Source organism: Coregonus lavaretus, assembly GCF_964263955.1.
Source record: "Coregonus lavaretus genome assembly, chromosome: 1".
Taxonomy (NCBI): domain Eukaryota; kingdom Metazoa; phylum Chordata; class Actinopteri; order Salmoniformes; family Salmonidae; genus Coregonus; species Coregonus lavaretus.
In genome coordinates, this window is record NC_139988.1 from 17,967,668 (window position 1) to 17,982,663 (window position 14,996).

General features: G+C 40.1%; 1 pseudogene across 1 annotated transcript in view; it reads right to left on the minus strand.

Annotated features, from left to right (window-relative positions):
* Positions 1-14,996, minus strand: part of LOC311123860 (poly(ADP-ribose) glycohydrolase-like) — a 97,341-nt pseudogene that overhangs the window by 14,313 nt on the left and 68,032 nt on the right. The window contains exon 6 of the transcript in view: positions 4,039-4,155. The product of the transcript in view is annotated as a poly(ADP-ribose) glycohydrolase-like (transcript). The remainder of the gene's footprint in view (positions 1-4,038; positions 4,156-14,996) is intronic.

The following is a 14,996-nucleotide window of genomic DNA, read 5'->3' on the forward strand; positions in this document are numbered from 1 at the left end:
GTAGTAGTAGAATGTAGTAGTATTCATAGTAGTAGTAGTAATAGTAGTAGTAGCAATAGTAGAATGTAGTAGTAATGGTAGCAGTAGTAGAATGTAGTAATAGTACTAGAATGTAGTATTATTATTTGACCATGCTTGTCACTTATGAACATTTTTGAACATCTTGGCATGGTTCTGTTATAATCTTCACCCGGCACAGCCAGAAGAGGACTGGCCACCCCTCATAGCCTGGTTCCTCTCTAGGTTTCTTCCTAGGTTTTCGCCTTTCTAGGGAGTTTTTCCTAGCCACCGTGCTTCTACACCTGCATTACTAGCTGTTTGGGGTTTTAGGCTGGGTTTCTGTACAGCACTTCGAGATATTAGCTGATGTAAGAAGGGCTATATAAAATAAAATTGATTGAAATTGATTGAGTAATACTAGTAGTGGAATGTAGTAGTAATAGTAGCAGTAGTAAAATGTAATAATGGTAAAACTAGCAGAAGGTAGTAATAGTAGTAGCAGTAATAGTAGAATGTAGTAGTAGTAGTAATAGTAATATAATATAGTAGTAGTAGTAGTAGTAGTAGTAGTAGTAGTAATAGTAGTAGTAGTAGTTGTAGCAGTAGGATGTAGTGGTAATTTTAGAAGTAATAGTAGTAAAATGTAGTAGTAGTAGTAGCAGCAGTAGAATGTAGTAGTAGTAGTAGTAGTAGTAGAATGTAGTAGTAATAGTAGTAGTATCCTCTGTAGCTCAATTGGTAGAGCATGGCGCTTGTAACGCCAGGGTAGTGGGTTCAATCCCCGGGACCACCCATACGTAAAAATGTATGCACACATGACTGTAAGTCGCTTTGGATAAAAGCGTCTGCTAAATGGCATATTATTATATTATAGTAGTAGAACGTAGTATCAGTAGAATGTAGTAGTAATAGTAGTAGTAGAACATAGTAGCAGTATAATGTAGTAGTAATAGTAATAGAATGTAGTAGTAATAGTAGTACTAGAAGAATGTAGTAGTAGTAGAATGTAGTAGTAGTAGTAGAATGTAGTAGTAATAGTAGTAGTAGTAGAATGTAGTAGTAGTAGTAGTAGTAGTAGTAGTAGTAGTAGTAGTAGTAGTAGAATGTAGTAGTAGTAGTAGTAGTAGTAGTAGTAGTAGTAGTAGTATAATCAAGTAGTAGAGGTAGTAGTAGAGGTGGTAGTAGTAGTAGTGGTAGTATTAGAAATAGAATGTAATAGTAGTAGTAGTAGTAGAATATAGTAGTAATATTAGTAGTAGTAGTAGCAGCAGTACAATGTAGTAGTAATAATAATAGTTGTAGAATGTAGTAGTAGTAGTAGTAGTAGTAGTAGTAGTAGTAGTAGTAGTAGTAGTAGTAGTAATAGTAATAGTAGAATGTAGTAGTGGTAGTAGTAGTAGTAGTAGAAGTAGAATGTATCAGCAGCAGCAGCAGTATTAGTATTAGTAGTAGTAATAGCAGTAGCATGTAGTAGTAATAGTAGTAGTAGTAGTAGTAATATATTTAGTAGTAATAGTAGTAGTAGTAGTAATAGTAGTAGCAGTGGTAGTAGTAGAATGTAGTAGTACTAGTAGTAGTAGTACAATATAGTAGTAATAGTAGTAGCAGTAATAGTAATACTAGAATGTAGTAGTAGTAGTAGTAGAAGTAATAGTAGTAGAAAGTAGTAGTAGTAGTAGTAGTAGTAGTAGTAGTAGTAATAGTAGTAGTAGTAGTAGTAGTAGTAGTAGCAGTAGAATGTACTAGTAATATTAGTAGTAATAGTAGTAGAATGTAGTAGTAATGGTAGTAGTAGTAGTAGTAGTAGTAGTAGTAGATTGTAGTAGTAGTCGTAGTAGTAATAGTAGTAGTAGTAGTAGTATAATGTAGTAGTAATAGTAGTAGTAGTAGAATGTAGTAGTAATAGTAGTAGTAGAATGTAGTAGTAATAGTAGCAGTAGTATAATATAGTAGTAATAATAGTAGTAGAATGTAGTAGTAACAGTAGCATTAGTAGAATGTAGTAGTAATAGTAGCAGTACTAGAATGTAGTAGTAATAGTAGCAGCAGTAGCATGTAGTAATAGTAGTAGAATGTAGTAGTAATAGTAGTAGTAGTGGAATGTAGTAATAATAGTAGCATTAGTAGAATATATTAATAGTAACACTAGCAGAATGTAGTAATAGTAGTAGGAGTAATAGTATAATGTAGTAGTAGTAGCAGTAGTAGCAGTAGTAGTAATAGTAGTAGCAGTGGTAGTAGTAGAATGTAGTAGTAATAGTAGTAGTAGTAAAATATAGTAGTAATAGTAGTAGCAGCAGTAGTATATGTAGTAGTAATAGCAGTAGTAGAATGTAGTAGTAATAGTAGTAGCAATAGTAGTAGAATGTAGTAGTAATAGTCGTAGTAGTAGAATGTAGTAGTAATAGTAGAATGTAGTAGTAATAGTAGTAGAATGTAGTAGTAATAGTTGTAATAGTAGAATATAGTAGTAATATTTGTAGCAATAAGTAGTAGAATGTAGTAGTAATAGTAGAATGTAGTAGTAATAGTAATATGAAGTAGTAATAGTAGTAGAATGTAGTAGTAATAGTCGTAATAGTAGAAAGTATTAGTAATAGTAGTAGCAGTAGTAGTATAATGTAGGAGTAATAGAATGTAGTAGTAATAGTAGTAGTAGTAGTAGTAGATTGTATTAGTAATAGTAGAATGTAGTAGTAATAGTCATTGTAGTAGAATGTAGTAGTAATATTAGAATGTAATAGTAATGATAGAATGTAGTAGTAATAGTCGTAGTAGTAGAATGTAGTAGTAATAGTTGTAGTAATAGAATGCAGTAGTAATAGTTGTAGCAGTAAGTAGTAGAATGTAGTGGTAATAGTAGTAGAATGTAGTAGTAATAGTCGTAGTAGTAGAATGTAGTAGTAATAGTTGTAGCAGTAAGTTGTAGAATGTAGTAGTAATAGTAGTAGAATGTAGTAGTAATAGTCGTAGTAGTAGAATGTAGTAGTAATAGTTGTAGCAGTAAGTAGTAGAATGTAGTAGTAATAGTATAATTTAGTAGTCATAGTAGTAGAATATAGAAGTAATAGTAGTAATAGTAGAATGTAGTAGTAATAGTAGAATGTAGTAGTAATAGAAGTAGTAGTAGAATGTGGCAATAATAGTAGAATGTTGTAGCAATAGTAGAAGGAGTAGAATGTAGTAGTAATAGTCATAGCATTAAGTAGTACCGTAGTATACGTTTTGTAGTAGAATAGTCGTAGCACTGTAGTGGATTGTGATGGCCATGGAATATGATAAGTATGCCCAACTAGCCTAACCACCTAATATCCTATCATTCAAGATGACATGCTTCACACGCCACCACCAGGCTTGAATCTACTCCAATGTTTACCTCAGGAACAGTAAACATGTTAGTAATTTCAGATAACTTCACATTTGGCAGTAGCGATTATGAAATCATTGCGTTGTGTTTGTCTGACTGTATGCAATGGCTCGACACTAAAGCTATTACATCAACGTGAGGAGGCTAATTTGAACTTAAATGCCAATTAAGGTTCTTACTGATGCATATAATTATTTTAAGGCACAAGGCACAACACACACGGATGGAAGATCAAAGCCTAACATCAAAGAGCGGTAGCTGTACTGTGTCCCCCTCCTTCCTTCCACAGTCATTAATAATACAGAATGTTCATATTTGTGTCTACAGTAAAACGGACAACAAATTTCACTTAAAGCACATCAGTTATACGCAGCAGAGAATGGGTGCTCCCAAATGGCACCCTATTCCAAAAGTATTCACCACATAGGGCATAGGGTGCATTTGGGATGCTACCACAGCCCCAACCCCACACAACGACAACGTTAATTTTGTAAGTTGCCAAAAGGTTACATCATGAATTGGGTGTTTTGTACTGAATGGTGTACATGAATTAAGTTTTTTGTACATTAATTGTGTTTTGTACTGTTTAGAAAGCTTTTGTAGCCTACTTTTGGTTTAGTATAATTCTCCCAACTCGCCAGCCACGAACCATACTCATCTTATTGAGTTACGACTACTAACCTTATTCAGTTCTCTGTTCATTTTCTCAGGGTGAAACTGTTCCGGGAAGTTCCTGAACTTCAGAGCGTCCATTGCTACGATCTCTGTGCACCTTCTCTGCCAGGTATCTGTGTGTGTGTGTGTGTGTGTGTGTGTGTGCAGTCATTTTAAAGGAGCTACATGTCATATTTTCACATTGTAATTTCAGAAAATGTCTATGCTCTTGCTAAATTGGGCAATCATTATTGTATAACATTTCAAAGTGAAATCCCTTAAATATGTACTATATATTTTACTGTCTGATCAGTAAGCACCTTTGGGTCTTGTCCTGATGTTTTCCATCCCATAGGGAGCTCTCTGCGTAGCCTGTGTATGTGTCAGGGATATCATTTTTATGTCTCTGCGTACAGTTTGAAGGAAGTTGAAGGTAACTAGCGTTAGCGCAATGACTGGAGGTCTACTGGTAGACTTCCGGTCATTGCTTTAGCATTGGCTGACAAAACTACCTTCAACTTCCTCCGAACTGCACGCAGAGACATAAAAATGCTATCCATGAGTTCATCTTACTCTAGGTAAATAGACAAATCTTGCACTGTCCCTTTATAGACAAATCTTGCACTGTCCCTTTAATGTTAGCCTATGGCACTTTCATTGAATGAGAGCATCAATTGAGCATAAATTACAGACAAATGACAGTGACAGACAATGGCCAAAAAACGTGATATTATTGGAATAGGTGGGATGTCATTAGAAAAAAAATGTCAGGATAGCTGTGATCTTTACAGCCAGCCAATCTCTCTTTTTGTAATTGTACCATGTGAACTGATGAACTGATGCCACAGGAGAGCAGCTGTCTCCATCAACAGTAAGGTCAACTTATTACCCCCCTGGGTAGATGAGGGAGCTAGACTGCGTCCCAAGTGGCACCCTATTCCCTATATAGTGCACAACATTTGACCAGAGCCCTATGGGATCTGGTCAAAAGTAGTGCACTATAAAGGAAATCTGAAGAATGCCGTTTGTGACGCACCCTAGCAACAGCCCTAGCAACAGCCCAGCCCACAGGGGAGGAAGGGATGGAGGGGGAGCGTTCAGAACAAAACGTAGGTACAAATTAACCTCTCATTCATTAGGCGTCATTAGTACCTGCGGTAGCTGTGTGTGTGTGTGTGTGTTTGCGGTGTGTGTACAAACACGGGCTGTTTACTGGAGGAGAGCCCTCTGGTCAGTGGGTTAGTACCTCTGCTCTCCAGAAGGAGACATTATACGAGCCATGTTATTTGACAAGCCTGGTAGGTCACTAAGAATCAGCTCAGGATTGATCGATTTTTTCATTTGATGTATGTACAGTATGTACAGTACCAGGATAGTCCGCTCGGTAACAACTGCCACTGTTTCCAAGGGAGACCTGGTAAGTCCTGGTAATGCCTGCCTCGTTGATGCAGCATCTCTTGTGTGTGTGTTAGATTACAGTTCTGAGAATGTTACAGAAGGATGAACTGTTCAAAACCTAAGTAGGCTACATTTTGAGCAATCGACATAACCATTAGCTATCTTTTTAATTCTTGCTTAAAGCTTTTAACTACTTTATTAAATAATTTTTCTTCAATGGCTGGTCATAATGGAAAGAGCTTTGTGATTTCTGTCTGTAAATGAGAGGCGCTCTACAAATAAAATGGATTAATACTATTATGATGATTGCATATTGGCTGATTGCCTGATATTAAGATAACAGATGGTATCGATTGAGGTAAAGTAAGCTATAAAATACAGTTATAGAGATTGAGCCAAGGCACTAAGAGCTTTGGAAATCTATTCTACTAGATGGCTTCTGGCAGTCGGAGAGCAAGACGGCGTAACTCATCTACAAACTGTAAAAGGGAAATGCCAGCATCTGGACTGGAGAGGAGCTTGGTTAATAGATAAGGTATGCATCCCAAATGGCACCCTATTCCCTATATAGTGCACTATAAAGGGAATAGGGTGACAATTGGGATGCAGCCAAGGCCTTTGTCTTTATTGGCAGTTGAGAGATAACACATTCATTCCTGCACTTCAGGATGCAGATAGACAGATACGTTTGACCTTCATCACAAGTGGACCATCTGAATAATTCCTTTCGAATGCTAAACTGTGTCTGTCTGACTCTGACTGTCACACCGTCCATTGAAGGGAGTAGTGTGATATTGATAGCACATTCTCTTGGAAGAGGATGACCAAAGGCTCTCATTTCAAACAAAACAAACGTTTGGATTCTCTGGAAAGCCAATGGTTGGCATTTGATCTATTTCACCAGAGCAAGTCTTCATAAGGCCACACAATCAAAAGCAGTCTTTTCCCCCTCTTACACCAGAGCAGTTTGATAGGGCACAGGCCAGACTAGAGGCCCAGGACTGGATTTGATGATTAGGACGTTCATTCACTTCAATGCTTTGCTGGGTAAATATGCCAGTTCTCAGCATTCATTGTTTCTGACAAATATAATCTCTCTAATTTGTTGAGGACTGGCCACTAGGGAGACAGAGAAAGGTCAGAAACAAATCTAATCTGCAGCTTTTCAAGGAAAAGAGTGGCGATTTCCCTCGAGAGGTTACTTTCAGTCTCAGTACCAGAATGTCAATAAAAACTTTAGTATCAAGATAAACAGAATCACTGACCAGCCTTCAGTATCAAGATAAACAGAATCACTGATCAGCCTTCAGTATCAAGATAAACAGAATCACTGACCAGCTTTCAGTATCAAGATAAACAGAATCACTGACCAGCCTTCAGTATCAAGATAAACAGAATCATTGACCATCTGCCTCCTTCCTCGCCTTTTAAAAGACAACTGTTACTGTATACAGTACAATACATTTATTTTAAAACGTATACAAACACAGTACAAAAATACACACCCACACAATGTACTCAGTCTCAGAACATTCAGCAAACACAAACTGTATACCAGCAGTATTCAGCTTAATACCAACAGAAACAGTTTGTAGTCTTTATAAGCATGCATACATACTCTGCTGTACATATAGTCATATATGAGCCCACACTGTGGGTCTACATAAGTACAATAATGGCACTCTATTCCCTATAGGGTGCCATTTGGGACACAACCTAGGCCATATAAGTGAATGGGACCGTTCAACATCGCAGACAACTTGAGCCGGCGAGTCGAGACTGACTGATCAACACATAACCTTGCATCAGAACTACTCAATATTGTTTGTAGATAGTCAGTCACGATTTACCCATGATACATCACGGTTCTGATTCTTTCGGGCACGGACAATTCTGGGGATATTCCATCCAGGAACTCACAAGCACCCAGAGTTTTGCAGCTCCACCCACCTAATCGGCATTCTAACCCTCTCCACCAGCCAGCCAGGGAGAGGAGGGATGAGGGACAGGGTACTTCTCAGAGAGGAGTCACCTTCAGCCTCCCTCCCTTCGCCACCAGGCCCTGCCCCGCCACACTCTCCCCTGCCCTCCTCTCCCCTCCTCTCACCCCTCCACTTACACCACTTAGCGTTATTACAGCAGCAACAGAATTCATTACCTCAGTGCATGAAGACCTGTCCCTGTTCCACTAATGGACTCTCCCCTTCCGTCATCTTTATTAAACCTTCCCACCACCACCAGCATTTTGTTGCCCCCCCCCCCCACCCCCAAGTCCCAAGTCTGTTGTATCATTGCTAGCCAGCCGGGCCGGTGGTATTAAATCATGATACGTCTTGACATAAGTTGGTGGGGGGGTTTAATGGATCTTACCCCATTGAAATTTGCCAAAGTGCCCGGGTCTAATTGAATTTGCCTTGATTGCCTGGCTGGGCTGTTCTGTGTGTCTGCCATCAGGGCGGTCAAAAGTATAAATAGGATGAAGGGGAACAGATGATTCAATCCTCCTGACCAGGAAACGACATGACGCAGAACAGAGCAGAACACTACCTCAGAAAAGTGACCTGCGTGGTGTTAAGACACAGTCAGCTACGTACAGGAGGGTTGGTGATGTGTCATACTGTATGTTTTCAGCATTTCCCTGTGTGTGTCCTTGTAGGATAACTTCAATAAAACTTATATTTTTCATTGTTTTGCAGTCTTTTAAACAAATAGTAGTTTACAACAGTGGGTCTTTTCAAGTGTGGGGGGAGGGGGGAGTGAGTGTCTGAGTACGTGTAGACGGAGTGTTTGTGTACGGGTTTTTGTGTCTGAGTGTGTGTAGACGGAGTGTTTGTGAACATGTTTTTGTGTCTGAGTGTGTGTAGACGGAGTGTTTGTGTACGTGTTTTTGTGTCTGAGTGTGTGTAGACGGAGTGTTTGTGTACGTGTTTTTGTGTCTGAGTGTGTGTAGACGGAGTGTTTGTGTACGTGTTTTTGTGTCTGAGTGTGTGTAGACGGAGTGTTTGTGTACGTGTTTTTGTGTCTGAGTGTGTGTAGACGGAGTGTTTGTGTACGTGTTTGTGTGTCTGAGTGTGTGTAGACGGAGTGTTTGTGTACGTGTTTGTGTGTCTGAGTGTGTGTAGACGGAGTGTTTGTGTACGTGTTTATGTGTGTAGACGGATTGTATGTGTACGTATTTGTATGTCTGAGTGTGTGTAGACGGAGTGTTTGTGTACGTGTTTGTGTGTCTGAGTGTGTGTAGACGGAGTGTTTGTGTACGTGTTTGTGTGTCTGAGTGTGTGTAGACGGAGTGTTTGTGTACGTGTTTTTGTGTCTGAGTGTGTGTAGACGGAGTGTTTGTGTACGTGTTTGTGTGTCTGAGTGTGTGTAGACGGAGTGTTTGTGTACGTGTTTGTGTGTCTGAGTGTGTGTAGACGGAGTGTTTGTGTACGTGTTTATGTGTGTAGACGGATTGTATGTGTACGTATTTGTATGTCTGAGTGTGTGTAGACGGAGTGTTTGTGTACGTGTTTGTGTGTCTGAGTGTGTGTAGACGGAGTGTTTGTGTACGTGTTTGTGTGTCTGAGTGTGTGTAGGCTGATAGTGCCTGCCTGTCGAGTGTGTCTGATTAAGAAAGATAGGGGAATCTTCACAGCATGGTACCAGACAGGCCGACTCACAATCACGCACGCGCGCGCACGCACGCACGCACGCACGCACGCACGCACACACACACACACACACACACACACACACACACACACACACACAGCATAGGCAGAATTCCCTCTCTCCTCAGTCAAAATCTCACTAATCACCCCAGTCATCTCACCACATTCTCCTCTTCCATGACTGATTCATCCTCACTTGTTGGGACAGACAGGTTCACATCGTTCAAGAGCTATGAGATCAGTTTGCAGAGTAATGGCCAGTCACTTATGGCTGCGGCTAATTTCAAGCAATATATTTTGAGAAATTATACATGGATGACTCAGCCATTTTCTTTTCAACAGTGACATTAAAACCAATGCTGTAATGCTTTGGCCATACTGTATTTCTGGGAAAGTCAACAGAAAATCGTTGCACAATTAACTGACAGGAACCGGGTTCTCACCAATAGAAATAGGAGTGAAACTTAAATGACAAATTCAGTGCCATAAGAAAAAATCTACTTTTCTGATCACACTATTTTCATTCTTACTATTTCATCTTAACGCTTGCTTAAACAGGGCGAGATGGGTTTTACTGGGCCATTCAGCCAGCCAGTGTGCGCCCTGGGCTAAAATGCATCTCAGCCAGCATTCACTAGGCACTAGGCCGAGAGAGAGCGGAGTGAGCGCTAGCTACATTTGTCCTTGCACGCAGCCTTTCAATTCACTTCAGTTATCAAAATGCATTCAGACATGACCCCCTTTAAATACTCTTTATCAGGGCAGCAGAGATCTATCGGAGAGGATAATTTTTTTAGTTACTCAGTTGTAAAATGGACACAGCACAGTATTGATTAAAACACACCAGAGCTGGGTTCAGCATAGACACAGATCATGGATGTTGAAGGGTTTCTGTTCTGTTTTCATTGTTCAAGAATATGAATGTTCAGGTTCTAAATAATTCCGCTTGTGTGTCAAGTTGAGCAGCCCTTTATAAACCAGGATATCTTGATTGTAACTACAGTACAAGTAAATACATCCGTGTTTGTTTATTTGTCTATCAGGACTACACCGTTCACAACAAGCACCTGATGTAATCAGTAATTACCCCACACACAAACAGACTGAGCAATCAACAGAGCACCGTGGACAATTTATTTGTTTATTTTTCACTCCATATACAAATGTATACATACGAACAACAGCTTACAGACACACACAAACAATGACTACATCTCATCTGCCCAGACCCGCATGTTCACACCCCTATCCCTAGTGCCTGCATGATTGTTGGCCTTAAATAGCCCATGCTCTTTCAATATTTCAATAATAAATCATTTGATTTTTCCATTGTGTTAATGATGTCAGATTGATTGATTTCCAAGTTTTTAGTATACGTTTTTTCAAGATGAGTGATGAAAAGAGAATCGTGCAGCCCATTGGGTATCTCACTACACCCCCACATGCCATGTCTTGAAATATGCAGACAGACGGATTAAAAGTACATTTACTACTAACCAGTCACTGATGGGGCCGATGTTAGGAAGAGCCAATTAGAGGAAAGAACAGGGAGAGGGTAACTACTCCAGGAAGTGATTGTCACAGCAGTAGGTCCTCTGGACTGATGGCTGGTGCTGTGAGAGCCATCTGACGGGTAGGATTGAAGGACTGAAGGGTTCTGTCATTTACAGCAACCCTGCTGTGAGTTACCTGTTGTCTGTTCTGTTGTTATTTCCTCCTTCAGATTATGGGTGAAGCGTACACAGCATTATTAAGTTCCCTAGCCAGCCATATACAGTGTCTTCAGAAAGTACAGTGCATTCGGAAAGTATTCAGACCGCTTCCCTTTTTCCACATTTTGTTACATTACAGCCTTATTCTAAAATTGATTAAATATTTTTTTCCCCTCATCAATCTACACACAATACCCCATAATGATAAAAGCAAAAACAGTTATTTTTTTAAATGTTTGCATATTTATTAAAAATAAAACACAAAAATACCTTATTTACATAAGTATTCAGACCCTTAGCTATGAGACTTGAAATTGAGCTCAGGTGCATCCTGTTTCCATTGATCATCCTTGAGATGTTTCTACAACTTGATTAGAGTCCACCTGTGGTAAATTCAATTGATTGGACATGAGTTGGAAAGGCACACATCTGTCTATATAAGGTCCAACAGTTGACATTGCATGTCAGAGCAAAAACCAAGCCATGGGGTCGAAGGAATTGTCCGCAGATTCCAAGACAGGATTGCGTCAAGGCACAGATCTGGGGAAGGGTACAAAAAAAATTCTGCAGCATTGAAGGTCCCCAAGAACACAGTGGCCTCCATCATTCTTAAATGGAAGAAGTTTGGAACCACCAAGACTCTTCCTAGAGCTGGCCGCCCAGCCAAACTGAGCAATCGGGGGAGAAGGGCCTTGGTCAGGGAGGTGACCAAGAACCCGATGGCACTCTGACAGAGCTCCAGAGTTCCACTGTGGAGATGAGAGAACCTTCCAGAAGGACAACCATCTCTGCAGCACTCCCCCAATCAGGCCTTTATGGCAGAGTGGCCAGACGGACGCCACTCCTCAGTAAAAGGCACATGACAGCCCGCTTGGAGATTGCTAAAAGGCACCTAAAGTACTCTCAGACCATGAGAAACAAGATTCTCTGGTCTGATGAAACCACGATTGAACTCTTTGGCCTGAATGCCAAGCGTCATGTCTGGAGGAAACCTGGCACCATCCCTACGGTGAAGCATAGTGGTGGCAACATCATGCTGTGGGGATGTTTTTCAGCGGCAGGGACTGGGAGACTAGTCAGGATCGAGGGAAAGATGAACGGAGCAAAATACAGAGAGATCCTTGATGAAAACCTGCTCCAGAGCGCTCAGGACCTCAGACTGGGGCAAAGGTTCACCTTCCAACAGAACAACGACCCTAAGCACACAGCCAAGACAACGCAGGAGTGGATTTGGGACTCTGAATGTCCTTGAGTGGCCCAGCCAGATGCCGGACTTGAACCCGATCGAACATCTCTGGAGAGCCCTGAAAATAGCTATGCAGCGACCTGACAGAGCTTGAGAGGATCTGCAGAGAAGAATGGGAGAAACTCCCCAAATACAGGTGTGCCAAGCTTGTAGCGTCATACCCAAGAAGACTCGATGCTGTAATCGCTTCCAAAGGTGCTTCAACAAAGTACTGAGTAAAGGGTCTGAATACTTATGTAAATGTGATATATATATTTTTATTTTTAATACATTTGCAAAAATGCCCCAAAACCTGTTTTTGCTTTGTCATTATGGGGTATTGTGTAGATTGATGAGATTTTTGTTTTGTTTTAATCCATTTTAGAATAAGGCTGTAACGTAACAAAAAAGTGGAAAAAGTCAAGGGGTCTGAATACTTTCCGAATGCAATGTATTCATACCCCTTGACTTATTTCAAATGTTGTTGTGTGACAGTCGAAATTCAAAATGAATTAAATATTTTTTTTTCTCACCCATCTACACACAATACCCATAATGACAAAGGGAAAACATGTTTTTAGAAATGTTTGCACATTTATTGAAAATGAAATACATAAATATCTCATTTACATAAGTATTCTCAATACATGTTAGAATCTTTGGCAGCGATTACAGCTGTGAGTCTGGCTGGTCTCTAAGAGCCAAGTAAGTCTCTAAGAGCTTTGCACACCTGGATTGTACAATATTTGAACATTATTATTAAAAAAAGTTCTTCAAGCTCTGTCAAGGTGGTTGTTGATCATTGCTAGACAGCCACTTTCAAGTCTTTCCATAGATATTCAAGCTGATTTAAGTCAAAACTGTAACTAGGCCACTCAGGAACATTCAATGTCTTCTTGGTACTGTATTCTCCACTGTATATTTTGGCCTTGTGTTTTAGGTTATTGTCCTGCTGAAAGGTGAATTTGTCTCCCAGTGTCTGTTGGAAAGTAAATGAACCAGGTTTTCATTTAGGATTTTACCTGTGTTTAGCTCTATTCCGTTTATTTTGATCCCCCAAAAAACTCCCTAGATTTGCCCCAAACATAATGCTTTGTATTCAGGGCAAAAACGTAATTTCTTAACGAATTTTTTTGCAGTTTTACTTTAGTGCCATATTGGAAACAGGATGCATGTTTTGGAGGTCTATAATTTTTTTTCTGAGGTCTTGGCTGATATCTTTTGATTTTCCCATGATGTCAAGCAAAGAGGCAGTGAGTTTGAAGGTAGGCCTTGAAATACATCCACAGCTACACCTCCAATTGACTCAAATGATGTCAATTAGCCTATCAGAAGCTTCTAAAGCCATGACATAACTATAGTTTGTTAACAAGAAATTTGTGGAGTGGTTGAAAAACGAGTTTTAATGTCTACCTAAGTGTATGTAAACTTCCGACTTCAACTGTATATGGGACGGCTGTCAATCTTTTGGTCCTTAACTGAAACTGGTATACTTTTTTATTTATCACAATTTTCTTTAACCAATTATGTTCTTTAATGCAGGGCTGACAAACAAGTTCCTTACTTTTTCCCCCTTCCACTTTCCTCTTCCATTTTTGCGGTAATGCTGCAATTATTTGGTTGTAATTTTGGGTAGAGCAGACATTTCCATATGTTTTTGTTAGCTGCATGTGCGACATAACTCCACCAGTCCTACCTATGATATAATTTATGAAGATTATACCTTTTAAATATATATATATATATTTTAATGGTTTTTTAATCAATTAGTATATTTGAAATCAGACCTTCTTCTTGAGTGTCTGATGATCTACCATTTACATAGGAGTGGTTAAAACATGCTAATAACGGTCCACTGAGTATATCAAAAAAGGTTTGGTATACCTCGACTGGTATGCCATCCAACCCTGGAGTTTTCCTGGACTTAAAGTCTTAAATTGCATCCAGAAGTTCCTCCTCTGTAATTTCACCTTTTCCTCCTCTGTAATTCCACCTTCACATGAGTCTTTCTGTATAGCTGTTAATTTTACATTATCAATAGAAAAAACATCCCTACAATTAGCTTCAGTTAGAGGAGATGGAGGCGACTGAAACAAAAACATATGCTTAAAGTACTTTGCTTCCTCCTTCAAAATATAATTTGGTGAATCATGGGTGACTCCGTCATTTGTAACCAGTTTCAGTAAATTATTTTTGGTAGCATTTCTATGTTGAAGATTAAAAATGAATTTCGTGCATTTTTCCCCATATTCCATCCAGTTTTCTTTATTTTTATAATATATTACACTCGATCTTTCTTGAATAAGTTTCTCCATTTCTTTTTGTTTTTCCTCTCATTTATAATGAGCCTCTATGTTACAGTTTTTATTGCTATCTATCTGTTCTGCTAGACCTTCTATTTCCTTTGTTAGTATGGTGTCACGATCGTTACAGGAAGCGGACCAAGGAGCAGCGTGATAGGCGTACATCTTTTAATGAGTACTTTTTAATAACAAACAAAACAACAAAACGATACGTGAAGTCCTAAGGTTAACAAAACACAAACCTCTCCGGAACAAGATCCCACAAATGACAAGTGCAAAACAGGCTGCCTAAGTAAAAAACAGGCTGCCTACCCCCCCGTAGCGCCCCTGGTCTGGTCCCGCTGGCTGGAGCTGGACTGGACATCGGTGGAGCGGATTGCTTAGGCTCCGGTGTGGAGCAGCTGACCGGTACCTGACCAGGCACCGGTGGAACAGGCTCGGGCTGTGCCGGACTGACGACACGCACCACTGACTTGGTGCGGGGAGCAGGAACAGGCCGGGCCGGGCTGGCGACACGCACCACAGGCTTGGTGCGGGGAGCAGGAACCGGCCGGACCGGGCTGTACCTATGTAACTTAGTGCGGGGAGCAGGAACGGGTTGGGCCGTACTGGGAACACGCACTGGGAACACGCACCACTGGCTTGGTGCGAGGGACAGGAACGGGTCGGGCCGGACTGGGAACACGC